The 16595-nt window shown below is 41.1% G+C and overlaps 1 pseudogene; it reads right to left on the minus strand.

Annotated features, from left to right (window-relative positions):
- Nucleotides 1–363: 363 nt before the first annotated feature.
- On the minus strand, nucleotides 364–1525 carry LOC123853268 (actin, cytoplasmic 2-like; annotated as a pseudogene).
- Nucleotides 1526–16595: the final 15070 nt, after the last annotated feature.

Here is a 16595-nt window from a genome sequence, read left to right on the forward strand (position 1 = left end):
ATAAGACTAGCAAGACAGAAATAACAAGTGGTCCAAGAACTCTTGCCAGCCTCTAGAGAAATCCTGGAACAGTCAGTTCTTACACATTAATACTCTGCACATATCAAGAAATTGATGGTCTTGCAAATTCTCACCAAGCCAATGGATTTCTCTTCTATAAACCTGTTCTTTCACCTTAGTTAGAAAGTAACTAAGCCACATGTACTAAGGATTTAAATCAAAGATATATGCAGGGTTTTAAACATATACAAGGGAACACTTAACTTGAATACAACATCAAAGTCGGCAGCAAATTCTACAATCCAGTGCTAATAATAGATACAACCTTCAATGATAACTTTCTTTCAAAGGTTTATTCCAGTTTCATGAGGCCAGCAGGAGGGGAGGCAAACGTATACTTCTGAGGCACCTCATGCAGCAAATGCAGTGAATCTTCTTGCAGACCATGTAGAAACATCTGCAGTGAATGATGCGGGGGCCCGACTTGTCCTTCTTCTGCTTGCTGATCCACATCTGCTGAAAGGTGGACAGTGAGGCCAGGATGGAGTCTCTAATCCACACTAAGTATTTACTTTCAGGAAGAATGATGATCTTGACCTTCATTGTGCTGCGAGCCAGGGCAGTAACCTATTTCTGCATCTTATTGGCAATGTCAGAGTACATGATGGTCCCACCAGACACACCATGTTGACATACAGGTCCTTCTAAATGTCAACATCACACTTCATGATGGAGTTGAAGGTAGTCTCATGGATATGGTCTCACAGGACTCAATACCCAGGAAGGAGAAATGAAAGAGCTTCTCTGGACACCAGAGCCACTCATTGCTCATGTGATCACCTGGCTATCTGGATGCTCATAATTATCCTGGTAGGAGGAAGAAAAAATGGTGGCCATCTCCTGCTGCAAGTCCAGGGTGACACAGCAGAGTTCTCCTTGATTTTTGCTCAGTGGTGGAGGTGAAGCTGTTGCCATGCTCCATGAGGATCTTCATGAGGAAGTCAGCCAGGTCCCAGCCAGCAAAGTCCAGACCCAGGATGACTGAGGTTGGGTGTAGCCCTAGTAGATCCCTAGGGCCCATGACAATACCAGAGGTGTGAGCAGACACATAAAGGGATAGCACAGCCTGGATGGCCATGCACATGACCCAGGTGTTGAAGGTCTCAAACATGATCATAGTCATCTTCTGTCTGTTGCTAGGTTCAGGAGTGCCTCAGTCAGCAGTCCCAGGTGCTCCTCCAGAGCAACATGTAGCTCATTATAGAAGGTGTGGAGCCAGGTTTTCCCCAATTCAGTTGGTGATGATGCCGTGCTCCATGTGGTACTTCATGGTCAGGGTACAGCAATTGCTCTGGGCCTTGTCACCCATGTAGCTGTCCTTCTGCCTCATGCTCACCATGACGCCCTGGTGTTGGGTGCCTGACAATAAATGGGAACACGTCTAGGGGTCATCATCCCCAGCAAAGCCAACTTTACGCATGTCAAAGCCATTGTCAATGGCTAGTGTGGTGATTTCTTCCTGCATTGCAATCTGTGGAGGCTGGGAGCAGAGGAGCCAGGAGGCTGAGACACAGGAACACGTGGAGTGCAGGCTGGCTGCAGCAAGTGACATCACAAGTCTGTGTATGTTATCATTGTCTACAGTTTCAGTTGGTGACTTCTCTTTGTTCTAAGCATTGTTTAAAACAGTTTTAAATTTCCACAAAGAAGTTTTGTCCCTCTGATTTTTATTAAATTTTAGTTAAGTTGTGTTGTAATTAGAGAATACTGTCTTTACTGTTTACTGTTCGGACTTTGCTGAGGCTTTTCTTTGTGGCCTAATAGTTTTTGTGAGTATTCATGGGCAATTGAAAGAGAAGTGTATTCCCTTTTTAGGATATTTAATTGGACATATTATCAATCAGATCTACCTTATCAACTATATAACTAAGGTTTCCATAATTATTTTTTATTTACTTGAGAAACAGAAAGACTAAGTAATTTTATCAAGTTCTTGTTAGTAAATGGTAATGTTCTTTAGGGAAGGGCAAAACTGAATTGAGGCAGTTTGACTTCAGAACCTCAACTCTTAATTATATCATGCTGACTTGTGTGGGTATTCATTAGATTTTTCTCTGTGTGGCATCACTGGGGTGTCAAGGCATTCAGTAGGAGGAAGAGATATCTCCCAGGGGAAATCAATAAAAAGGATTGTGAGGACATGGGAGTTTGTGAAGCAATTTAGCAAGGTATCCACGAAGTCAGGTAATTCTCTGAGGAGCTCAGGAATTGTGCAAAATATAACACAACTAGAGAGAAAGGATCTGTAAATTAATGGAATATTGGTCAGTGAAGTTGCCAAGGGTGTGCCATACTTAGCAAGGTTGCAGTGTGGTGGGACAGGGGAGATGCAGTTAAATTGGGGATTGTTAATGGTTAATGTCAAGCAAGAGAGTGATTAGGGACAAAGCTCCACCAACAATCTGTAAGAGGGTTATGATAGTGAGATAGTCACCCCTTACAGACCTCTCAACCTCTGATTGGGGAGGAAGATAGGAGCTCTGAAGCAGGAGACTCCACCCACCAGACAACTGCAGGGGTAAGATACAAACGGGGAAGGCCCCTGAGTTGTTTGCCTGTGAAAGGGAGGTGACAGCTCCATTGTGGTGGAGGATAGGGTAATGAGTAGCTCTCTACTGGCAAGACTTTCAACTCCTAAGAAAGGAGAAAGACATGTGCTGAGGAAGCTAGTTTGTTCACTAGCAGAAATGAGCTCACCTTAGGGAAGTCCTTTGATATTACGCCTAAAAGAGGACACAAACCAGAGCAGTATAGTTACAAGGAAAAATTACTCCCTGCTTATCTTTAGGCCTCAGAAGTAGAAAGAATATTTGTTCTCGGGGCACCTGGGTGGCTCGGTCAGTTAAGCATCTGCCTTCAGCTCGGGTCATGATCCCAGGGTTCTGGGATCAAGACCCACGTGGGGCTCACTGCTCAGGGGGAAGCCTGCTTCTCCCTCTCCCTCTGCCTGCTGCTCCCCTTGCTTGTGCTCTCTCCCTCTTAGATAAATAAATAAAATTTTTAAAAGACTTTATTTATTTTTTTGACAGAGAGAGAGAGACAGAGGAAGAAGAAGCCTTCCCGCTGAGCGAGGAGCCCAATGCGGGGCTTGATCCCAGGACCTTGGGATCATGACCTGAGCCGAAGGCAGACGCTTAACTACTGAGCCACCCAGGTGCCCCAATAAATAAAATCTTAAGGAAAAAAAGAATATTTGTTCTTTACAAATTAGTTGCCCAAGTTCATAAGAAAAGGTCTTTCATCTTTGCTCACAAGGACAGACAATGCAAAACTCCACCAATATGCTGGGAGAGAAATGGAATGGTTGTAAAACTGATTTCCTAGGTATCTGACAGTTTTGGGTTGGGGAAGGTGAGATTAGGTCTGACTGAGAGGTTTGGTTTCTTAGGCACAAAGTTATTTGGACTGTGGAAAAGGAATTCCAGGTCTGCTCTCATCCCTACAGCCTCATGCCTCATATCCTGGAAGAGAAATATGGAGAGGTAGAACAGCTGGTTACTTGAAATTGTCCATTCTCAAGCAAGCAAGAGAAGGTGTGGAATTAAATCAGGCCAGACATGGAGGTGGCTGTGGAGGAGGGGGAGAGGCTGCAGTGGCTCTCACACATCCAGCACACATCCTTCTTTGGAGGAAGGTGATGAGCAAGCAGTAGGTGCCAAAGGCAGCAAATCCCCTATCAGCCTGTGGTGGATATTCCCTATCTGTACGTGAAGACAAGGTGAATAATTGGGTAACTAGCAACTGAGGACAGCATATCCTGGTGTTTTTCCTTAAGGAAAGCTCTATTCTGGGGCAAAGAAAGGGAACTTGGGGAGCTTCATCATGTAAGGGGGATAGTGTGGCTTCTAGGGAAAAGGAAAATAAGGAGACTCCAACTGTATGGGACAGACACTCTGAGCGTGGAAGAAGTCACCCAGAACTAACAAAAGACAGTTATAGCCCACCAACCAAAGAAAAGGCCATCAGGTCATACCTGGGGTTTATTGTTAGGAAGAACTGATCATGGGATGTCTCAGTAAGATAGAATAGGGTTTGTGTGTGTGCTGGTCGGTTCTAAGAAGGGATGGATCATTAGCCATGCTTGCAACTGCAGTAGAGTCTTCAGTGTGTTTTGTTAGAAACACTCTTCTGTTGGCCTAAATCCCATTGAGAGCATTGTTTATCAAGGTCTGACTGCTAGCAGAGTTGGACTGCACTTTCTTAGGCTCAAATTAGATTAAAGGTCCTGGTTGGGGAAAGTAATTTGGTGAGTGGAAGCCCATGGAAAAGGAAGCACTCAAGGAAAAATTCCATGAAGCAAACCAATGGGAAATGTGGCTTGTGTAAAGGCAGGAGGCTGCTCAGCAGTAGTTCAAAGATCCAAGGTGAGCCTCACCTCAGACACCCAGAAGCTGTTTCCTGAACTTCCATGGATACTTTACTCTGGGAGGAGATTTTGGCACTTGGGGAGAGAATAACAAAATCATATTAAGTGTAAGATACTGTGTACTTCCCCTTCCTGTTGTGGTTGGCTTTGCACTAGAACACACCTTGAGGAATCTGGCTTTGAGTTGTAAGCAGTTTTTTTCTCAGGCAAGCTAAGTTGGAGACAATACACTATTTACTATAAACTTCCTTAGTTCTGAAAAAGCAACAGGGTTGGACAGATTTAGTTTTATAATGTTAGGCAAAAATGTTCTCTAAAATGGGAAGGGTTGAGATACTGTGAATCTAAAAATCTGAAATGTTCATGGGACCCTGTAAAATATTAATACACATTGTGTGTGTGTGTGTGTGTGTGTACTTGTAACTCTACTCAACTTCTTTCTTCTTTTTTGAGAAGCCTTTTTTTAGGTTTAGATCACAGGAACAGGAGGAGGAACACACCCAACAGCTGTAGAAGCAGGAAACATCTACTCTAAAACTGAAGAACAAAAACATGAAAATTGAGAGTGTTTGCACATATTTTGTTCCAACTAACTTTCTTTAAAAAGTCCACATTTCATCCACGTATGATGGGGAATGGGGATGCTTGGTTCTCTTTGTGCAATGTATCCAGCCTGACTCATGCAATTTTATCTTTGCAAATTTATTGTTTCCTTTGGAGAGTATTTCTTTTCTAGATCACATTCCAGAAGCATTAGGAGCTAAATCCCATTAGACAGCAGGAAGGCAATTATAGGAGGGATGTTCACCTCATGCTGAGGGAGCGTCTGTGAAGAGGAATAGGCCTAAGCTTGGCTGAGGTCAACATGAACTAAATTACTGATGAAACCATTTAGAACTAAAAAATAAAGATGTTGAGGAATGTGAAAAATACAAGTTGTCCTTGTTTTTCATAATTTATGTGGTTATGTAAAAGTAAATGAGCTACTTGTGTATCTCTGGTGGGGATGCTGACTCCCACCTTTATGACAGTTCAGCTGCCTTATAAGGGGAAGATGAGTAGTATCCAGTTTTCAGGGGAAAGCTTCTCTTTCAAGAAAGTGAAACCTAGAGGGGCGCCTGGGTGGCTCAGTCGTTAAGCGTTAAGCTTTAAGTGTCTGCCTTTGGCTCAGGTCATGATCCCAGGGTCCTGGGATGGAGCCCTGCATCAGGCTCCCTGCTCAGCGGGGAGCCTGCTTCCTCCTCTCCTACTCCCCCTGCTTTTGTTCCCTCTTGCTCTGTGTCTCTTTCTGTCAAATAAATAAATAAAATCTTAAAGAAAGTGAAACCTAGATAGGAAATGGAAACTTAGTCCACGGGGGAACTTGTCTTTCTCTCTGCATTTTGTTTGGGAACTATATTGGAAATAAGGTAGCATGTTTGAGAGACTACTGATTGTTAGGGGAAGACCACCTCTGCCCATCTGAAGGCAGGAGATATAAGCTGCAAATGATTCACCAGTTATTTTGTAAATCAGACTACATATTCTTTTCTATATTTAGCACCCTTTTGTCCCCTTTAGTCCGATCTTTCTCAAAATGTGGTATTTGGACTACCTCCACTAGAATCACCTGGAAGTTGTTAAAAAGAAAAATTCCTAGTCCCATACAGTGTGGGCACACCTCGGAGATATTGTGGATTCTGTTCCAGTCACCACAATAAAGTGACTATTGCATTAAAGCAGGTCACATGAATGTTTTGGTTTCCCAGTGCCTATAAAAGTTATGTTTACACTATACTGTAGTCTATTAAGTGTACAATAGCATTATATCTAGAAACAATGTACATATCTTAATTTAAAAATACTTTATTGCTAAAAATTAAAGCTAACCATCACCTGAGCTTTCAGTGAGTCATATTCTTTTTGCAGGTGGAGGGTCTTGCCTCTGTGTTTATGGCTATTGACTCATTAGTGTGGTGGTTACTGAAGACTGAGGTAGCTAAGGCAATTACTTAAAATAAGACAATGAAGTTTGCCACATTAATTGACTCTTCCTTTTATGAATGATTTCTTTGTAGCATGAATGCTGTTTGATAGCATTTTACCCACAATAGAACTTCTTTCTAAATTGGAGTCAATCCTCTCAAACCCTGTTGCTGCTCTACCAACTCAGTTTATGGAATGTTCTAAGTCCTCTGTTGTCATTTCAACAATGTGCACAGCATCGTCACCAGGAGTAGTTTCCACCTGAAGGAATAACTTTCTTTGTTAGTCCATCAGAAGCAACCCCTCATCCACTAAAGCTTTATCATGAGCTTGCAGCAGTTGGGTCACTTCTTCAGGCTCCACTTCTAATTCTAGTTCTCTTGTTATTCCCACCACATCTGCAGTGGCTTCCTCCACTGAAGTGTGGAACCCCTCAAGGTCATCCCTTAGAGTTGGAATCAACTTCTTCCACACTCCCGGTAATGTTGATATTTTGACCTCTTCCCATGAATCACAAATGTTCTTAATGGCATCTAGAATGGTGAAACTTTTCCAGAAGACTTTCCATTGACTTTGTGCCCAGATCCATCAGAGGAATCACTGTCTGTGGAAGCTATAGCCCTACGAAAGGTATTTCTTCAATAATAAGACTTGAATCAAAATTACTCCTTGATCCATGAGTTGCCAAATGGATTTTGTGTGAGCAGGCGTGAAAACAACATACATCTAACTGTACATCTCCATCAGAGCTCTTGGGTCACCAGGTGCATTATTAGTAAGTACTAGTTTGAAAGGAATCTTTTTCTGAGCAGTGGGTCTCAACAGTGGGTTTAAAAGATTCAGTAAGCCGTGTTGTAAACAGATGTGCTGTCATCCAGGCTTTGTTGCTCCATCTATAGAGCAAACACATAGTAAATTCAACACAACGCTTTTTTTTTTTTTTAAGATTTATTTATTTATTTTAGAGAAAGAGAGAGAGCATGAGCAGAGGGAGAGGCAGAGGGAGAGGGAGAAAATCCTCAAGCAGTCTCCCTGCTGAGTGCAGAGCCTGACACAGGGCTTGATTCCAGCACCCTGAGATCATGACCCAAGCTGAAATCAAGAGTCAGATGCTTAACCAACTGAGCCACCAGGTGCCCTAATTTAGCATAATTCTTAAGACCCCGAGAATTTTCAGAATGGTAAATGAGCATTGACTTCAACTTAAAGTCACCACCACTGTAGCCCCTAACAAGAGAGTCAGCCTGTCATTTGGAGCTTTGAAACCAGGCATTGACTTCTCCTCTTTAACTGTGAAAGTCCTAGATGGCATCTTCTTCCACTAGAAGTCTATTTTGTCTACACTGAAAATCTGTTGTTCAGCATAGCCACCTTCAGTAATGACCTTAGCTAGAGCTTCTGGATCACTGGCTGCAGCTTCTCCATCAGTACTTGCTACTTTACCTTGCACTTTGATATTATGGAGATGACTTCTTCCTTAAACTTCATGATCCACCCTCTGCTAGCTTCAGACTTTTCTCCTGCAGCTTCCTCACCTCTCTCAGCCTTCACAGAATTGAAGAGAGTCAGGGCCTTTCTCTGGATTAGACTTCGGCTTAAGGGAATGATGTGGGTGGTTTGATCCTCTAGCCAGACCAGTCAAACTTTCTCCATCTCAGCAATAAGACTATTTAGCTTTCTTATCACTCAAGTGTTCACTGGGTTAGTGCTTTTAAATTCCTTCAAGAACTTTTGCTTTGCACTCATAACATGGCTAAATGGTGCAAGAGGCCTTAGCTTTTGGTCTGTCTCATCTTTCAACATGCCTTCCTCACTAAGCTTGTTTCTAGCTTTTGATTTCAAGGGAGAGATGTGAGACTGTTCCTTTCCCTTGAACACTCAGAAGCCATTGTAGGGTAATAAATTGGCCTAATTTTAATGTTGCTGTGTCTTGGGGAATAACAAGGCCCAAGGAAAGGGAAGGAGACAGGGAACGCTGGTGGGTGTAGCAGTCAGGACACACACACACACACAGCATTTGTCACTAAGTTTGTGATTTTACATGTGCACAGTTCATGGTGCCCCAAAGTAATTACAATAGTAACATCAAAGATCACTTATCACAGATCACCATAATGAATATGATAATAATGAAAAAGTTTGAAATACTGCAAGAATTACCTAAATGTGACACAGAGACACAAAGTGAACAAATGCTGTTGGAAAAATGGCATCAACAAACTTGTTCCATGTAGGGATGCCACAAACCTTCAATTTGTTAAAAAAACAAAACAAAACAAACAAAAAAAGCCAAACAAAAAACACAGTATCTGTGAAATGCAATAAAGTGAAGCATGATGAGATGAGGTATGCCTATACTTGACTCATTTAAAATATCTTTCTAGGTTCCATTCCTAAGCATGGAACCTAGGAATCTGTATCTTAAACACCCTGTACGGGTTTTTTTTTCTTATGCATACTAAAGTCTGATCACCGCAGCAGGATCTCAGGCAATTAAGGAGAAGATCTGTGTTCATGACAGTGATAGAATTTTAAAGAGGGAACTGGTGGTGAAAACAACATAAAGAGATTCCCACGTGGAAGATTGGAGCTTCACTATCTAGCTTTTTTATAAAAAAAAAAAAAAGCTTTTTTGTGTGTAAATTCACTGTCTATTGCCAACTGAGAAGACTTTAGTTTGTTATTGCCAGAGGTGGTAATTTCCTGTAGACTTTGACTCTTTCTTTCTAGAGAAGCTTGTAAATACCTTATCTTCGATTTGCCACCAGATGAAGCCTGAAACTTCCAAGTTGGGCTGTTGTTAAATCCTTACAAATGTGGTTTTCTTTGAGTCAGGCAATATCTTTCTGCAACCATTTGAATAGGATCTCCCGTGGGTGTTTGGTTCTATCTTCTCCAAGTACTCCAATGACTCTCCAACATTTTATTTGGAGCCAGAGTCAAAGGTTGGAAGCTAATGATCTGGCTGCTGTGTGGTCTCACGGGACCTCTGAGGTACCCGAGTGCTCACACAGGACTGATGGGAGCCTCAGAAACAGTGAATACTTCCTCCTTTAATACTTTCTCGCTGCCTCACTTACCTGCCAAGCCCAACCTACCATATGCTTACACACTGTCAGTCCCATCCTTCCTGCCTCCTTCCCTTCCCTCTGCATGAGTTAAGTCATTACTAATCTATAAAAGCAAAACTCACACTCCGTACTGCTTCCGGAATGATTAAGCATATCATACACTATAGTTAGAAGCAAAATTAAACCATTTAGCGTTGTTAGATGAACTGAAAATAGTACAGTCATCCTGACTTGTTCTGGTCTCCAGAATAATAAACCCTGGGAAATTTCCTGCAAACCTGGATTCTCTAAAAAAAAAAAAAAGTTCGGTTTTTTTTCCCCCACTATGAACAGGTTAATGCGAAGTTGGCACCCTTGATAATTTTACCTTTCTTTCCCTTTAAGTGTGTTTTGAATTTGGTGAACCAGTCTTTCCAGCTTCCTCAGAAAGTCTGACACTTTTGCACTGATGATGAGTAAAGTTTGTCCTTCCTTTCCTAAGTGTGACAGTCTCCTCAGTATTCCTTTTGTGCGCCCTTCCAGCCCTTTCTATTGGGCCCTCCAGAATCCCTTCCATTGTACTAAGATCATTTCTATTTCTCCCCATCCCAATAAAAGCATCATTATCCAGCCGGTGGCCTAAACCCAAAACCTAGTAGTCATTTGTGACTCCTACCTCCCCCCGACTCCCTTCTCTTATATCCGAAAAGTCTTTCATACTAGTCCATAACACAACCATGACCTCTTTATTTATTCATTTATTTATTTAGATATGGAAGTTTTTATATTTTAATCTATTTGAAACCATCTTTACTGAGATATAATTCACAGACACATAGAATTCACCCATTTAATGTGTACAGTTCAATAATTGTATGTATAGTCACAGAGTTGTGCAACCACAGTCTAACCTTAGATATTTTTATCACCCCAGGAAGAAATCAGCACCCTTTAGCCATTAATAATCTCTCAATTGGGTTCCCATAACAGCCTCCAACAAGTTATTAGTTTAAGCACTTGTGATGCATTCTTCATACTACAGTCAGAGAGAACTTTCTAAAGTGCAAATCTAAGTGTACCTTATCCTAGATTAAAAACCTTCAATAGTTCCTTACTCCCATTGTCGTCCTGACACAGTACAAAACCTTTAAGTTGAATCGAGGGCCTTTAGGAACTAACCTTTTTTCTTAATTCAGGCATTAATAATATTTTAGAATCATCTGCGGACGATGTGGGACTTCAGAAAATTGACAAACCCCATAAATGTGTATGCAAAGGTTGATATGTGCTCAGATATGTTCTCCTCCTCTCCTGGAGAAAAGATGACAAATTGCATTAGATTTTCCAAGGTTTAGATTATCTAGAAGAACAGATTAACTATATATAGTTTTACTCATTTTATAATTTTGTATTGTTTGTACTTTATTTCACTTACGGAGTGGGAGACACAATCACATTTTCAGAGTTTGAGGTTTCTAAAGATCATTCTGGCCTGGGGCGTGTCGAGGGGGTAAGCAGTCCAGGGCACAAAAGTCTTACTGGGGGGGAATAAAATCTAAAGTGAGCTTTGTTATTTAAACTAAGGGTGTGGGGAGGTGGTTGGTAGAGGACAGAGCTGGTGGGGGGGGGGGCACAGAAAGGGGAAAGGAGTCTATTGGAAGGAGGGAATGGAATGGAAAGCACCACCGTGAGTCTGATCCTTATACCCTGGGTGTGGGATGGGGGATGCTTTTTTGTTCATCTTTGAATCCCCAGTGCTTGGCACACAATAGGTTTAGGATTGGCAGCAAGTGCCGAATGGATTAACAAATAAGTGAATACTTCTAATAAGGCATCCCAGTTATTTATGTTTCTGTGCCTGTTTTATTAATCTGACTCATTAATCTGACACCCAGTACTTGTTGAATTGCCGTCAGTTGCATAGCTAGATTGAGGCTAGCTCACTCATAACTCACTTCTCTTGTCCTCACTGCCGACTCTTTCATGCTGTACAAGTAAACATATGCTCCTCCTCTGAGACTTCTCAGAGGCTCACAAACCGCAGTTTCTTTTCTGATCATTAGTTTCATTTCTTCTCGGTTAGCCACACCTCTTATGGGTAAGCAACATTTTTCTGAAGCTGTGAATTTCAAGTATTCAAACCCTTGTATTTTAGGCGAATACAGATGTTTTATCTAATGTATTGAAAAGAGCACAATAAGTGTGTACTTTTGAATCTGCCATGGTGCCTAAATGTCTGCCATGGAACTCTAATGTCTTAAGAGTAATAGATGCCATCTGAAAAAAAGCTTGATGTGTTTGCCAATACAGCACTTTGCCTCCAACTTCTAGTTGATCAAAACAAAGTTTATTAAAACTGAAACTTTCAGAAAAAAATAACCAATTTTGCCTAAATTTTAAACAATACTGACAAATATTAGAATTTACTTTGAATGAGATTTATGATTTTTACCAGTGTGTAAGTTTTCAAAACAATGACACACCGTAACACTTTAGCACCATAACACTTTAGCACAGTTTTAGAGAATTTCAAAAAAAATTGATACTTGGTGTGAATATATGTAGAGGTAACACAGGGAACAGAATTAATGGAAAAAAATGGTTCAGTTCACAATTATCATATGAATCCCAAATGAACTTATCCATAGTGTATAAGTGTTTAGGCTTCAGAGTCAAATAAATTTGGATTTTAGTCCCAGCTTTGTCAATTACTAGCCATATGACCTTGGGCAAGTGATTTTCCTTTATGTCTCAGTATAGAAATAATATCTATCCAACAGAATCAATTGAAATAAGTGCCTCAGTTACTCAATAATGGCAGTTATTATTATGACAACATTCACGGTAAGAATATCAATCTGCAATGTATCAATCGTGGTTTTTAGTTGCAAGGGGGAAAAAAAAACGATCTCTGGCTCTTGTAAAAGCAGATACAATATTTTTTTTTTAAGATTTTATTTATTTATTTGAGAGAGAGAATGAGATAGAGAGAGCATGAGAGGGGGGAGGGTCAGAGGGAGAAGCAGACTCCCCGCTGAGCAGGGAGCCCGATGCAGGACTCGATCCTGGGACTCCAGGATCATGACCTGAGCCGAAGGCAGTTGCTTAACCAACTGAGCCACCCAGGCGCCCGCAGATACAATATTTTTGACTAGGAATCTATGTAGCTTGTGGATTTCCTGGGAGGTTGGCACACCCAACTTGAGAGCTATGTAGCCAAAAGCATAAGGAGAATCAAGAACTGCTTCCATGAGGACCCCACTGCTAGCTGTTCCTTGCACAGTGGACACACTCTACCCTGGGCTAAGGGTGCGTCTGTGGCCTCCACTAGCTGGGTGCTGTGGTCACTGCCCCATTAATGTCTGATTGGTCACATGAGTCCATCGCAGAGGCCTGGGAGCCTAGAACAAGGAGTTTCTGGCATCTACAGCCACACTTTCAGTCAGAGATGTGCTCTGTCTGGCACCTACATTTATATGATGGGAATCCTCCAAACATAGGAGGAGACTGAGAGGCTGAGTAGCCAAAAATACACAAGCATGCACTATCCTTCCCAGGGAGCCACAAATTTTAGAGATTGCCTTGACTCTTCTCTTTTCCCCCATACTCCGCATCCAATCCACTGGCAAATCTGTCAGCTTCACCTTCAGAATATATCAGAACCTGACCACTGCACCTCAGCTCCACCACTACCAGCCTAGATCAAGCCCTTATTATCTCTTGCCTGGATTACTGAATCAGCCTCCAGTCATTCAGCCTCTTACAGTCTATCTTCAACATAACAGTCAGAGTTCTCTTAAAAAATATGTCAAGGGGCACCTGGGTGGCTCAGATGGTTGAGCGTCTGCCTTCGGCTCAGGTCATGATCTCCGGGTCCTGGGATCAAGCCCCAGGCCAGTCTCCCTGCTGAGTGGGGAGTTTGCTTCTCCCTCTGCCTCCCTACTCCCACTCGTGCTCTCTCTTTCTCTCAAATAAATAAAAATCTTTAAAACCTTTGACTTAAAAAAATATGTCAGACCATATCATTCCTTTGTTCAAAGTTCTCCAATACTTTCCCTTTTGTTCAGGGTGAATGCCAAAATTATCATAGTGACCCACAAGGCCCTTTCCATTAGTCTTTCTCTCCCCACTCATCTATCTCTCTATTATTATTATTCTCACCCTCTATTACCCTATCACAATGCCAGCCATGTTCAAAACTCAGGATCTTTGCACTTGTTTTTCCCTCTGCCAGGAACATTTGTCTCATTGATCTTTACAACTTGCTCCTTTATTTCCCTCAGCTTTCTTCTCAAATATCACCTTATCAGAAAATGTTCTCTGACCATTATATAAAATCGTGACCCTCTGGCCCCCAGGACTCCCATCCTTTTAAATTTTTCTCTATAGCACATTAATCACCATCTGACATTCTGTATATTTCATTGTTAAATTGTTTCTGCCTCCCCCTATTGAATATGAGCACCAGGAAGACAGGAAATTGATTTGTATCCTCAACATCTACTTGACACACAATAAATATTTGATGAATGAATGAATGATAATACATCTTTTTTTTTTAAAGATTTTATTTATTTATTTGACAGAGAGAGAGAGACAGCAAGAGAGGGAACACAAGCAGGGAGAGGGTCAGAGGGAGAAGCAGGCTTCCCGCCGAGCAGGGAGCCCGATGCGGGGCTCGATCCCAGGACCCTGAGATCATGACCTGAGCTGAAGGCAGTTGCTTAACCCACTGAGCCACCCAGGCGCCCCGATAATACATCTTTAATTATCACTTTATTCATCTTCTAAATAAGGTACTATAGGGTACCCTACTTACTGTACAAAATGTACAAAACAGTGTCTGCACAAAATGTCATCCTTCCTCCACACTGTTGCCAGAGTCATGTTTTTAGGATAGATCTTATTATGCCACTCACAAATATATGCTTTTTCTCTTGCTTCTGACTGCTGATAGGTGTGTTTCTCAAATTGGGGTATGAGAGGATGGAAAAATCACAGGATAAAGTGATACATCATTCTAGTCCAGAGGGTCAATTTTACTTTTAGCATTTGAGGGAGAAAGTTTCCAATTTTATTCCTCTTAAAAAGTCTGCCACATGCATGTTATATACAAATAGAATCAAGTTTTTCCATTTAGTTCAGTTAGGTAAAAATCATGAAAATCCAGGAAGGAAAAAAAAATGTGCATAAGGCAGTGAGTGATTAGAAAATTTGTTCCTTCTGTGTTGTTAAGTAGCCTTGTCTGTTTGTGTTCTATCTGAATCAGAATGCACAGGGTAGTTAAGAACAATATGAAAAAGGATTTGGGGGAATCACATAATGAGCTTGATGTGGAGGCAGATAACAGCTTTCCAAGCACAACTAAGTCTTTAGTAGTAAGTAATACCAGTCAATTGTAAAAGCTTATACTGTACTCATTAAATTTTAAAGTAATTTTAAAAACCTTATACTGTACTCATTAAATTTTAAAGTAATACCAGTCAATTTTAAAAGCTTATACTGTACTTAATAAACTATGGGTTTTGCTACTGTAGAAATGGCAGTTGACTACAATCTCAAGTGTCTCTTTAAAAAAAAAAAAAGATTTTATTTATTTATCTGAGAGAGAACAAGCAGGTGCACAAGCAGGGGGAGCGGCAGGCAGAGGGAGAGGGAGAAGCAGACTCCCCGCTGAGCAAGGAGCCCGATGTGGGACTCGACCCCAGGACCCTGGGATCATGACCTGAGTGGAAAGCAGATGCTTAACAGACTGAACCACCCAGGTGTTCCTCAAATGTCTCTCATGTGAGAAAACACTAAGCAAAAAGAGGAAGAAATCATCACTCTTGCAGTGATACTTAAAAACCAACTACATGACACCCCTGAAGAAGAATAAGTTGAGGTAATTTGCTCTATAGAATATCAAAACACAATAAAGCTAGATTATTAAGGCAGTGCAATATTACCCGAATGGGAAAAAAAATAACCAATACAACACGCTAGAAAACCTGGGAACAGAAGCATGCATTCAATTACATAGGACATAGCAGGGAAAAGATAGGCTGACTGTTCAATAAATGATGCTCAATTATTCATTAAAAAAGAATGACATTGGTTCCTTTGTCAGTATGATACAAATCAACTCCATACAAATTAAAGAAAAAAACGTTTAATGGAAAATATTTAAACTTTAAGAATAAAATTTGAGAAAGCATTGGAAGTAGAGGAATTTTTAAAAGGAGACCAGAAAGCACTAACCATAATGAGAATAATTAATAAATTTAATCATATTAAGATCAGGTACTACTGTTCATTAAAAGATCTCCCAAAGAAGGGAAAATACAAGCCACAAACAGAGGAAAGATGTTAATAAGACATATAACCAGCCAAGGTTTAGTAGCCACTATATATAAAGTACTCCTAAAAATCTATGGGGAAAGTCAAACCCATAGAAAAATGGGTGCACTGCATGAAGAGGCGTTTCACAGAAGAGGAAACACAATTAGGGAATACACATATGGAAGGATGCTCAGCCTCATTTATAAGGAGGGGAACACAGATTACAACCGCAATGATACACTATTTCACATTCACCAGATTGACAAAAATTTTTTAAAGTAAAAAACTCTCCTAAGTGTTGACAAGGAAATGAAACGGCAGGAACTCTTCTATAGTACTGGGGAAAAAAAAAAAAAAGGCATTTTCTGTTAAATTTATAAGTACACGGACTCCATAACACTTGATATATATCCTACAAAATATATCCATTGCATAAGAACACCAGAATATAACACACAAATATTCATAGAAGCCTGATTTTTTTTAAAAAGCAAAACAAACAAGAAACCCAAATCCTGGAAATAATTAAAATATCCATTGAGGGGCGCCTGGGTGGCTCAGTCGGTTAAGCGTCTGCCTTCCTTTCAGGTCACGATCCCAGGGGTCCTAGGATTGAGACTCCCCCAGCCCCCAGGGCTCCCTGCTCAGCGGGGAGCCTGCTTCTTCTGCTCCCTCTGCTGCTCCCCTTGCGTGTGCTCTCTCACTCTCTCTCTCTCAATAAATAAAATCTTTTAAAAAATGTCCATCGAACCCATCTTCTGGCCGGCACTAGCTGGTGGTACGATGGTCACCGAATTCTATCTTGTGTGGCCCCAGCAGCTCTGGAGGTTGCA

Source organism: Mirounga angustirostris, unplaced genomic scaffold (genome assembly GCF_029215605.1).
Source record: "Mirounga angustirostris isolate CCGP_5_RB_7025 unplaced genomic scaffold, mMirAng1.0.hap1 SCAF_14, whole genome shotgun sequence".
NCBI classification, from domain to species: domain Eukaryota; kingdom Metazoa; phylum Chordata; class Mammalia; order Carnivora; family Phocidae; genus Mirounga; species Mirounga angustirostris.